At 37.0% G+C, this 11,350-nt stretch overlaps 1 long non-coding RNA gene across 1 annotated transcript; it reads left to right on the top strand.

Moving 5' to 3' along the window:
* The first annotated feature begins 1,966 nt into the window (after positions 1–1,966).
* On the top strand, positions 1,967–11,350 carry LOC126739461 (uncharacterized). Its single transcript, XR_007661633.1, has 3 exons — positions 1,967–2,112; positions 10,412–10,450; positions 11,254–11,350. It is a non-coding gene; the product is annotated as an uncharacterized LOC126739461 (long non-coding RNA).

The raw sequence follows: 11,350 nt of genomic DNA, 5'->3' as shown, positions 1-11,350 counted from the left end.
CAAATCACTTCACATTCTTCATAGAAGCTTACGAATAGATCTAACTACAGTAATAAAGGCAAAAGCACAAAATTACAAAAGAACTATTTATCAATAAAATATTTAAGAAATTATTTAAATGATGCAAATTTTAATTTTAGATCTTTAAAATTTTCTTTTCATAGTCTGAGTTTTTTAAATATTATTTAAAAATTATTATAATTGATAAATTTAAAAGCATTGGAAAATTTAGGTAATAACATTTCCTAATATAGTATAATAACAATATCCTTTCATTGCTATTATGCTTTCTTAGCAGCAAATATGGACCCGTTGACTCCACCAATAGTGCGACTATCAAGAGACTTAGATGTGACTGATGGTCGCTATTTATTGGCCAGACTGAGAGACCCTTCCATCTTAAAACCTCTTAGGCTATTCCTTGCCTATCTGCATGGTTTGAAGGACATACCAACACCAGCATCCGATTGGCACTTGCATCAGAGGGACTTCCTGGTGACGTGGACTCTTTGCGGAGGCACTACTTTCGGTACCATGCCTATGGTATTGGTCCAACTGAAGTTGAAGCAGATCTGTCAGCCTTCAGGTCCTTCTTCTCATCAGACAAGCTGCTACGCCTTCAAAAAATCAGAGAGAGTCATAGCAATCATGATTCTGGTGGATCTCCCGCCAGGAATAAAAATTTTTAAATGACTTGACGCAAACAGAGGATCAAGCATCCTCTGAAATACTGGACAATGGCAAGCTTAGTATTTTCTCTCAAAATATTCAGTCCTTAAGACATAAGACTAATGATTTATTTCTTTTACTAGAAGAGCTTCATTTTCCAGAAATCGTTGCCATAACTGAACATTGGTTGCATGTTGGTGAGTCTGTGATGGTGGATAATTACACTGAAGTTGCCAGATTTGATAGAACAAATCTAACTCATGGAGGTACTGTGATATTATCTACTAGCAACGACTTTTCAAAGGTAACCAAGTTCGATAATTTAGTTTCTGAAAAAATATTTGAATTTTCCATTGTCTACAATATTAATTTTGATCTTTACGTTGTTTGTATTTACAGAACACCTGATGCTGACGTAAATGTTTTTTTCCAAAAATTACTAAGCTTGCTTGAGTCTCTACCGTTAAAAAGCAAACTCATTTTATGTGGCGACCTAAACATTGATTTTTCCAGTGTGTGTGCTGCTCAAGAACCTCTCCAGTCCATTTTCGACTCTTTTGGCTTAATCATGCACATTAAATTGCCTACCAGAATAACTAAAACCAGCTCCATATTGCACTGTTTCTCGCACAATGCCTAAATGTGGATTCCAGGGTTATGATTATTAGCCTTTATTAGGGCACGCAAAGAAAACGCAGCTTTATATCGTTAAACCCAGCTTTAGTATTGAAAGATAAATCAATGTCATAATTGACAACTAATTTAATCTATAACCTCAATTCAAAAAAAATAAATACAAAGACAGTAATGCTCTAATACTTAAGTTATAATTATGAAATTTAAAATTATGAGAAAGAAAATAAAGTAAAATTTAGCACTTAATACTTATTCAATTGTACATCTAATAATACCTCGCATATACGTATATACTCAGTTCCCAATTTCAAATCAAATCAGTGATGGTGGTTATATAAACAATTTTGCTAAATTGAATTTAAAATCTGTGATCATTTCTACATATTAATTCAAAAAAAAATAATCTATAAATTGCGACGAACCGATAAATCAATACCTGGAGAAACCAAGCCAAAAAGAAAAAGGGGCTACCTGAAATTCTGAGTCTCTCCGACTGGTAGCAGGGCCCACCTGATCTGAATGGGGCTCCTTTGTTGGCAGCTATACGTTTGGGTCAAAAGAGGCAGCAGCAGATCGACCAGTTAGGATGCTTCCAGAATGTCTAGCAGGTAGTGGAGGGCAATCGGTATTAGGTGTAGCCGATTGGAAGGAATGCAGGTTCCGGAGGTGATGATCCAAGCGACTTGATGTGGTAACACGTGGAGTAGCAAGTGAGGTGGAAGCAGTAACAATAAAAATGCAGCAAAAGCAGAAGCAGAGGATAAGCAGAAGGTACAGGAAGGCCTAAAAATGGGGACCACACATGAGGTTCGACATGGCTGTCAATTTTATGACATTTTTGTGTGGGTAAGTAAGTTAAATTTTATAAAATTGCTCTCTAAAAAGTTGGATGCATTGATGTTCTTTTGAGTTAAACCGAAAAGCATGCAAATAAGAAATTAATTAGATGAAAAAAATAGGAAAATGACTTAGGCATGTAACATGTGCTAACTTACCGAAGATGGAATGTGGCCTTTTCTGGGGTTTATTTAACACAACAAAAACAAGGAGCCCTATAAACTCTTAGGCCTACTTAGAAAATCAGCAATTAAGCTATCCTAGCACATACTAGTAACTACAAAAAAATTAGGCTAAGATAGGGTCTACCTTTTCACATCCGCATTAAGCGAAACTATCTGTCATACTCTAGAACCAGATAAAGAATGAATCTATTAAAAATAGGATTGTCAGTTCCCTCCAAATTTTAAGGAATGCATTTATCTGTCAAGTACCTAGGTGTTGACATGCTGGGTTTAACTACTGGGTATTATCTGGTACCAACATTGGTTTAAGTAATTTGCAACTATGGAGCAATCTATAACTTGAGGCCATAGTTTAGCAACAATAAGTTACAAAAAAAAACTGACAGACTAGATTGACATTAACATTCTTATCACTATTGATCCTTATGATTTGAACAAAATAAACAAATAGTTAATAAGTGCTCAGTATTCATTAAAATCTAAAATAGGCCAAATTGACCTGCAAGGTAAAATCAATGCAAAATCAATGGCAGTTCCTAATTCTATTCAATCAACAAAACAATGAAACAATATCCCATAATATTATTTACTTTCCTCATCCAATAATGGTTTTCCTTGCGTTTCAGATCGGGTATGTTAGGAGGGACCACCTTTACGGTGTATCATATCTGTGTAGTATATATATTTATGTATGATTTTTAAATAAATTATTTTATGAAACTATGGTTGCGATTTACTTTATCTTGGTAAAAAAAAATTAATAAATCAATTAATATATCTGTTGGAGATTAAACCTGTAACACACCCCTCCTTCCTGAAAAGGAAGTTTACCTGAAACTTGCAATGGAAATTCAGTCCCTAATAAAGAAAAACTAATCTAACTAAATAACTAATAAAAGAAATCCTAACTTGAAAATACTTAATATAATACAACATTATAAGAACCTTCAAAATAACTACAAAGAAACGAATCTATTATAATAATTAATTTACGCTGACTTATAACTTAGATACTAACATTAGATTTGATCTTGAACGTTATTATCAGGTGGATGTGCCTTTAAATCTTTAGCATGCCAAACTCCACGACAACGGCCTGTCAAGTCCGAAACTTCGTAGGACCATGGAGAGAGAATTTTGCTGATCTTGTAGGGCCCAAGATATTTAGGCGCGAACTTTGAAGTAAAGTTTTTGGCAGCATTAGAGATAACATAATTTCTCTGCCATACCTCCTGACCAAGTTGAAAACGCTCATCGCGATGCCGTAAGTTATAACGCCTACTACGTTGCTCGCAAGCCCTCTTCAGTCTTTTCTGAACATCGACAAATACCTTTTCCAATGTTTTCGATCGCAAAGTTGGATCGGAATCATTAGGGTTAGATGGAGAAATTAAAGTCGGGGTGGGACACAGAAATCGAAGTTCTCTACCAAAAATTACAAAGTTTGGGGTTAGACCCGTAACTTCGTGTCTTGCTGATCGGATTGCACAACCTGCCTTAGCCAAAATTAGATCCCACGTCCTATGATCCTCATCAACATAGCTTGAGATGATGGTTTTTAGAACACGGTGGACACGCTCTACAGGGTTAGCCTGCGGGTGGTAATTAGCAGTATAACGTATTTGGATACCATACTCTTGCATTTTATTTTGGAAAGCCCCACTACGAAACTGAGGTCCATTGTCGGCAATGATTCTATCAGGGATTCCGTAAACCAAAAGTACATGGTCCTCGAGCCATTTTAATATACTGCTGGCGGTAGCCACTCGTAAAGGAAAGAAGAGAGGATACTTACTGAACAAATCATATACTGACAATACGAAGGAATATCCAGAACGAGAACGAGGCAAGGGACCCACAAGGTCTACACTGAGGATTTGCCAAGGTCTAGTCAGGGTTGGTTGTGGACTAAGAAGGTGGCCAGAAGAGACTTTTTGAAGAGGTTTAGTCCTTAAGCAAGTGTGACATCGGGCAATATACCTAGCTACGTCACACTTCATATTTGGCCAGTAATATTTCTGTGAAATACGGGAAAGAGTCTTAAACACTCCAAGATGACCACAGGTGGGAGGATCGTGATGTGCCTTTATGACATCAGATCGTTGATTTCGTGGTACAATCTGCAACCAAGCATCGTCAGGATTATCTAAAGCGGGGTATTTTGACTTAGTGCGCTTATAGAGCTTATTATTAGAAATCCACCATAGTGGGTACTTAGATGGTTGCTCTTTAACGCGTTTTAGCATGCGGGAATACCACTTGTCGATCAGGAAAGAAGAATCGTTCGTTGACATGTCATTCAGAGGTGCTACCTCATCTACCACTGGTACCGAACGAGATAATGCATCGGGGACGATGTTGTCTTTACCCTTACGATGAACTATGTCAAAATCGTACTGTTGTAGCCTTACAGCCCATCGAGCAATGCGACCAACAGGATCTTTGATTGAATTAAGCCACTTCAGACTATAGTGGTCAGTTACCACTGTAAAATGGCTACCTTCCACATATGGTCTGAGTTTTTCGATGGCGAAAATGACAGCCAAACATTCCTTTTTTGTTGTGCTATACCGACGCTCGTTTTTGGTAAGAGACCTACTTAGGAAACAAATAGCGTGCTCTTCGTCACCTTGAACCTGATAAAGGACAGCTCCAAGTCCAAAATCGGAAGCGTCACATTGGATAATAAAAGGAAGATCAAAATCTGGACATGATAAAACCGGTGCGTTGACCAGTTTCTCTTTAATAGTATTAAAAGCATTTTCACATTTAGGACTCCATACAAACTTTACGTTCTTCATGGTCAATGAGGTCAAGGGAGATACTATCGTGGAAAAATTAGGGACAAACCTCCGATACCAAGATGCGAGTCCAACAATTCTTCTAATATCAGTAACAGTCTTGGGGGTTGGTATACGCAGAATAGCCTCAATCTTATCGGGGTTCACTAGTAGACCGGAAGAATTAACAATGTACCCCAAATATTTTAACTCGGGTTTACAAAAGGTACACTTCTCTCTGTTAAGAGTTAGACCTGCCTCCTCTGTATGACCTCACGTAAAACACGAATATGTTCCTCGAACGACGGGGTGGAAATGATTACGTCGTCAAGATAGACGAAGACGTATGGCTCCAAGTCAACACCAATAACAGAATCGATCAGTCTTTGCCACACTGCAGGGGCATTAGTCAACCCAAAGGGCATACGGGTAAATTGGAAAAGTCCTCTAGTAGGGACTGTAAATGCAGTAAGAGGGCGAGATTCTGGTGCAATAGGTATTTGCCAATACGCGGACTTAATATCCAACGTACTAAGGAACTTGGCATCTCTTAATTTATCTAAAGTGGCAGAAACAAAAGGTATGGGATAACTGTCTTTGATGGTCACACGATTTAAAGCGCGATAATCGACACAAAAACGCCATTCGCCAGTTTTTTTCTTAACCATTACTATTGGAGATGACCAGGGTGAAATAGATGGTTCTACAATACCATTGGCAATCATTTGTTCCAATTCAGTATTGACATCCTTTTAAAGGGCACGGGAAAGAGGATAATAGCGCTGTTTGATAGGTGCTGAATTTGTCCTGATTTCTAGCTTGACCAAATTAGTACAACCCAATGTTGAACTCATGTTGGAAAAGACATCCTCGATAAGTCGATCGAGAGTTTCTTTTTGTGTTGGAGTCAGAGTATCAACGGATTGAATTGCGGCAGTTTCGTGACAGTAGTATGGAGCAACATCTTTGAAATGCCATTCCCCAGTGTTAAGGTCAGGTATGATCCCCATACGAGTCCAAAAATCAATACCTAAGATCAAGGAATGGGGTAGGGAGGGAACAACCAAAACATCCATAAGGACTACGCGAGTGCGAAGCCTCATAGGTAAGGTCACAATTCCTTTTATTGAACATTGTTGTCCATTGGCTACAGTGCACTCAGTGGCCCCAGATTGTTTAAGGGTGCAATAAGTAGACAAAACAGACCATCCGGCAGAACCAATAATAGTTCGAGATGCTCCACTATCAAGTAAACCTAATAGTGATTTTCCAAAAATGTCTATGTGCAGATAAGGACGCTCATCACCTTTGGCATGTGCCAAGATGAAATCAAGGACGGCAGAAGTACGAACATGTTTGGATAGACTAATGGCCGATTGCGATTCAAAAGATAGGCAAGAGGGACGGCCTATGCTCTTGCCGATGCCTCGTTTTTTTGAGCAAGTTGGACAAGTCTTTGCACTAACGTCTCTCTTTCCGCATCGGAAACAAAAGAACGTTTTGGGCTTAGAACATTTACGAAAACGATGTCCGCTGTCACCGCAATTCCAGCAGGTTACAACAGAAGAAACTGCATCTATAGAAGTTGAATAAGCCGAATGATTATTAGGAATAATGGGCTTAACATCACTAGGCTCTGAATAAGACTCAATTGACGCTACGTGATGACTGGGTTTTCTGTAGGCAAGTTCAGGTTCTAATAGCTGTCTAATGTTTGTGGGGGGTGGGACAAATCTCTGCACTCTGGCTTCGGTCTCTTCAATTGCTCGACTTAACCTAGTCAACTCGTGAAGATCATGGATTTCATGGGTAGCAAGCCTACTTTGAATATAAGGAAGTAAATTTCGACGAATAAGATTAAGTTTGACTGATTCGGAGGGACTTTCTGAAAGTTTTCGAAATAGACTCTCCATTGCGACAATAAACGTAAGGACGCGTTCTTGTGATCCTTGGGTGCGCCTACGTATTTCATCCCACAAACCATATTCATAGTCATAAGGCCGAAAGGAATCTTTCAATTTAGTTACTAAATCATCCCAACTGGCAAATTTATTGGTACGATACCAAAGAAGGGCATCGCCAGTAAACAACTCTGGTGCAGACCGGAGTAACTGCTCCTTAAGTACACCTCGAGATAAACGAATTTCCTCAACTCTCTCTAGAAAGTCGTTAACACTAGTCTGTCCATTAAACTTAATATTCCATCGAAACACATCATGTGTATGGTATGAGGGATGCGATAGTTGTCTCGGCTCACGCCCGTAAGTTCGATTCGATGTGTCCGTCGGAGAAAAATTGACTTCTTCCAAATGACGAACTAAGTCGTTGATTGGTATGGACTGGGACAAGTTGTCTCCATGAGCAGTGGAGTTTGCTGGAGGAGATGCATGAACCACGGGGGGTCCAAAACAAACCTGTGATTGACGACTCATTGATTGAGACTCATTTGCTGAACTCACTGGATAACAGTTAATTTGACTTACAGGAGGTTGTGATATAGGATTCGAAGATATTGAGGACTTTGCATTAAGTTCATTTCCGGAAGACTGAAAGACTCTGGATCCGTCGCGCTGCATGAAACGACCATAGGAAGGTCTTGACTCAGATGTACTTGACGTTCTCTGCTGAGGATTAAAATAAGGACAACTGCTTTGAGCAAGCTCCAATAAATCCTGGAGTGGAGGTCTAGACTGTTGTGTCAAAGACGGATTGGAAGTAGTCCCATAGGGTACTGCATCGCTATGAGATTCAATCTGAGGCAACTCCCTATTAATAGCTGAATGTGCAAAGGACGTAGAAGTACCAGACTGGAAATTATTCAAATGGATCGACTGCTCTGCAACCTCGCATTGTGAAGTCGATGCGGCAGCAACATTGGAATTAACACGTTCCGCTTCAAGTTCTTCAACAGGTGTAGATTCCTCATCACTCAAAACAATTAAGTCATTTGAAACTACTAAGTTGTCTCCTGTATTTAAGGATTCATGGGGTTCGTGAGATGGAGTGGCTCCTGTTACGGTAATGGCTGGTGGTTTGTTGGCATAAGAGCAAGAAGGCATGATACCTTGAGAAGCAAGATTAAGATCACCAAAAAGTTTAGTGCATGAACTTACAATCTCATTTTTTAAAACCGACTCTACTTCTGACACAGCATGGACTCGATTGATACGCTGGTACAAATGCAACAAGAGGGTATTAATCCGTTTGGATTCTCCATCACAATAATCCTTTCCGAGAGTCTTAATATCCCGTTCAATAGATATTAATTTACTGCGACAAAGGCAAAGCTCACTATCTGTGTCGAAGGCAGTGGAACTAGGAGGATCAATGTGTTTCTCTCGTTCTAACCGCAAGGACTCACGAAGACTGGTCCGTTTTTGAGCGAAAGAACCGGTTAATGGGAGACCTCGAATGTGTAACTCATATTTTAGTTCCTCACCACCTAGATAATTAACATCCATTTCAAATGTCAAAATAGAGGGACAAAAAAATATATATATTTATAGATATATTATATATAATTTAATAACGTTAATTAAATAAATAAGCTAAAAAAAAAATTTAAAAGGAAAATATGATTAAGTATCCAAAGGACACCCCCACCCTTTCCTAAGAAAAAAAAATTAAAAAAAAAAAGGAATCAAAGTCCAACAGCAAATACACTACGTATAAGAGCAGTTAAGACTATAGTTATATTTATCATTCAGACCTACTAATAAGAAGTAAGAATAGTCAGGTACTTCAAAAAAATAAATAAATAAATTTAAAAAAAAAAACAAAAGAAGTCTTAAAAATCAATCAAAGGTAATACCAGTAAATAAGCCTATTATACACACTTACTACAGTACTGCGCATGAACAGATTTAAAAAAAAATCAAAGAAAAAAATATAAAAAAAAAACAAAATATTTAAAAACTTTTCGATTATGTTAATCACTCATAATTACTTCAACAAATAGATGTTCGCATTAAAAAAATTACATAATCAAAGTTCCAACAATTTATCTAAAGCAAATCAAACTATAATAAAAGAAAATGAAAAAGAAAATATATATCTCTATGATACTTTATAAAGTACTACTTCTTCTCGACAATACCTCTATTCAAGAATTAAAAAAAAAATGTTTTTCCCTTTCTTTCTCTTTCCTTTCCCTTTCTTTTTTCACCTTTACACCACCCTGTAATCCTATAACACTTGAATCATTTATACTTCCCTACAACACCTGAAGATATTTCCTTGGTTTTTGGTAATTGGTCACCAACTTAAATAAAATGTATTGACAATTCTCTTTGTTTTTTTTTTAAATGAGAAAAAAAACACTGAACTGATGAAAACGTCAAAAAAAATAAAAATGGTAAAGTCAACCTTCCAAAACAACTAATCAAAATTAACTGCTAATGTTTAATATAATCAAAAGTTATTAGAAAAAAAAAAATTGGTAAAGCATGAACTGACACGTTAGGCGCCAAATTTATTGCACTGTTTCTCGCACAATGCCTAAATGTGGATTCCAGGGTTATGATTATTAGCCTTTATTAGGGCACGCAAAGAAAACGCAGCTTTATATCGTTAAACCCAGCTTTAGTATTGAAAGATAAATCAATGTCATAATTGACAACTAATTTAATCTATAACCTCAATTCAAAAAAAAATAAATACAAAGACAGTAATGCTCTAATACTTAAGTTATAATTATGAAATTTAAAATTATGAGAAAGAAAATAAAGTAAAATTTAGCACTTAATACTTATTCAATTGTACATCTAATAATACCTCGCATATACGTATATACTCAGTTCCCAATTTCAAATCAAATCAGTGATGGTGGTTATATAAACAATTTTGCTAAATTGAATTTAAAATCTGTGATCATTTCTACATATTAATTCAAAAAAAATAATCTATAAATTGCGACGAACCGATAAATCAATACCTGGAGAAACCAAGCCAAAAAGAAAAAGGGGCTACCTGAAATTCTGAGTCTCTCCGACTGGTAGCAGGGCCCACCTGATCTGAATGGGGCTCCTTTGTTGGCAGCTATACGTTTGGGTCAAAAGAGGCAGCAGCAGATCGACCAGTTAGGATGCTTCCAGAATGTCTAGCAGGTAGTGGAGGGCAATCGGTATTAGGTGTAGCCGATTGGAAGGAATGCAGGTTCCGGAGGTGATGATCCAAGCGACTTGATGTGGTAACACGTGGAGTAGCAAGTGAGGTGGAAGCAGTAACAATAAAAATGCAGCAAAAGCAGAAGCAGAGGATAAGCAGAAGGTACAGGAAGGCCTAAAAATGAGGACCACACATGAGGTTCGACATGGCTGTCAATTTTATGGCATTTTTGTGTGGGTAAGTAAGTTAAATTTTATAAAATTGCTCTCTAAAAAGTTGGATGCATTGATGTTCTTTTGAGTTAAACCGAAAAGCATGCAAATAAGAAATTAATTAGATGAAAAAAATAGGAAAATGACTTAGGCATGTAACATGTGCTAACTTACCGAAGATGGAATGTGGCCTTTTCTGGGGTTTATTTAACACAACAAAAACAAGGAGCTCTATAAACTCTTAGGCCTACTTAGAAAATCAGCAATTAAGCTATCCTAGCACATACTAGTAACTACAAAAAAATTAGGCTAAGATAGGGTCTACCTTTTCACATCCGCATTAAGCGAAACTATCTGTCATACTCTAGAACCAGATAAAGAATGAATCTATTAAAAATAGGATTGTCAGTTCCCTCCAAATTTTAAGGAATGCATTTATCTGTCAAGTACCTAGGTGTTGACATGCTGGGTTTAACTACTGGGTATTATCTGGTACCAACATTGGTTTAAGTAATTTGCAACTATGGAGCAATCTATAACTTGAGGCCATAGTTTAGCAACAATAAGTTACAAAAAAAAAACTGACAGACCAGATTGACATTAACATTCTTATCACTATTGATCCTTATGATTTGAACAAAATAAACAAATAGTTAATAAGTGCTCAGTATTCATTAAAATCTAAAATAGGCCAAATTGACCTGCAAGGTAAAATCAATGCAAAATCAATGGCAGTTCCTAATTCTATTCAATCAACAAAACAATGAAACAATATCCCATATTATTATTTACTTTCCTCATCCAATAATGGTTTTCCTTGCATTTCAGATCGGGTATGTTAGGAGGGACCATCTTAACGGTGTATCATATCTGTGTAGTATATATATTTATGTATGATTTTTAAATAAATTATTTTATGAAACTA

This window comes from Anthonomus grandis, chromosome 8 (assembly GCF_022605725.1).
Source record: "Anthonomus grandis grandis chromosome 8, icAntGran1.3, whole genome shotgun sequence".
NCBI lineage: Eukaryota > Metazoa > Arthropoda > Insecta > Coleoptera > Curculionidae > Anthonomus > Anthonomus grandis.
This window is presented reverse-complemented; position numbering and strand designations above follow the sequence as displayed.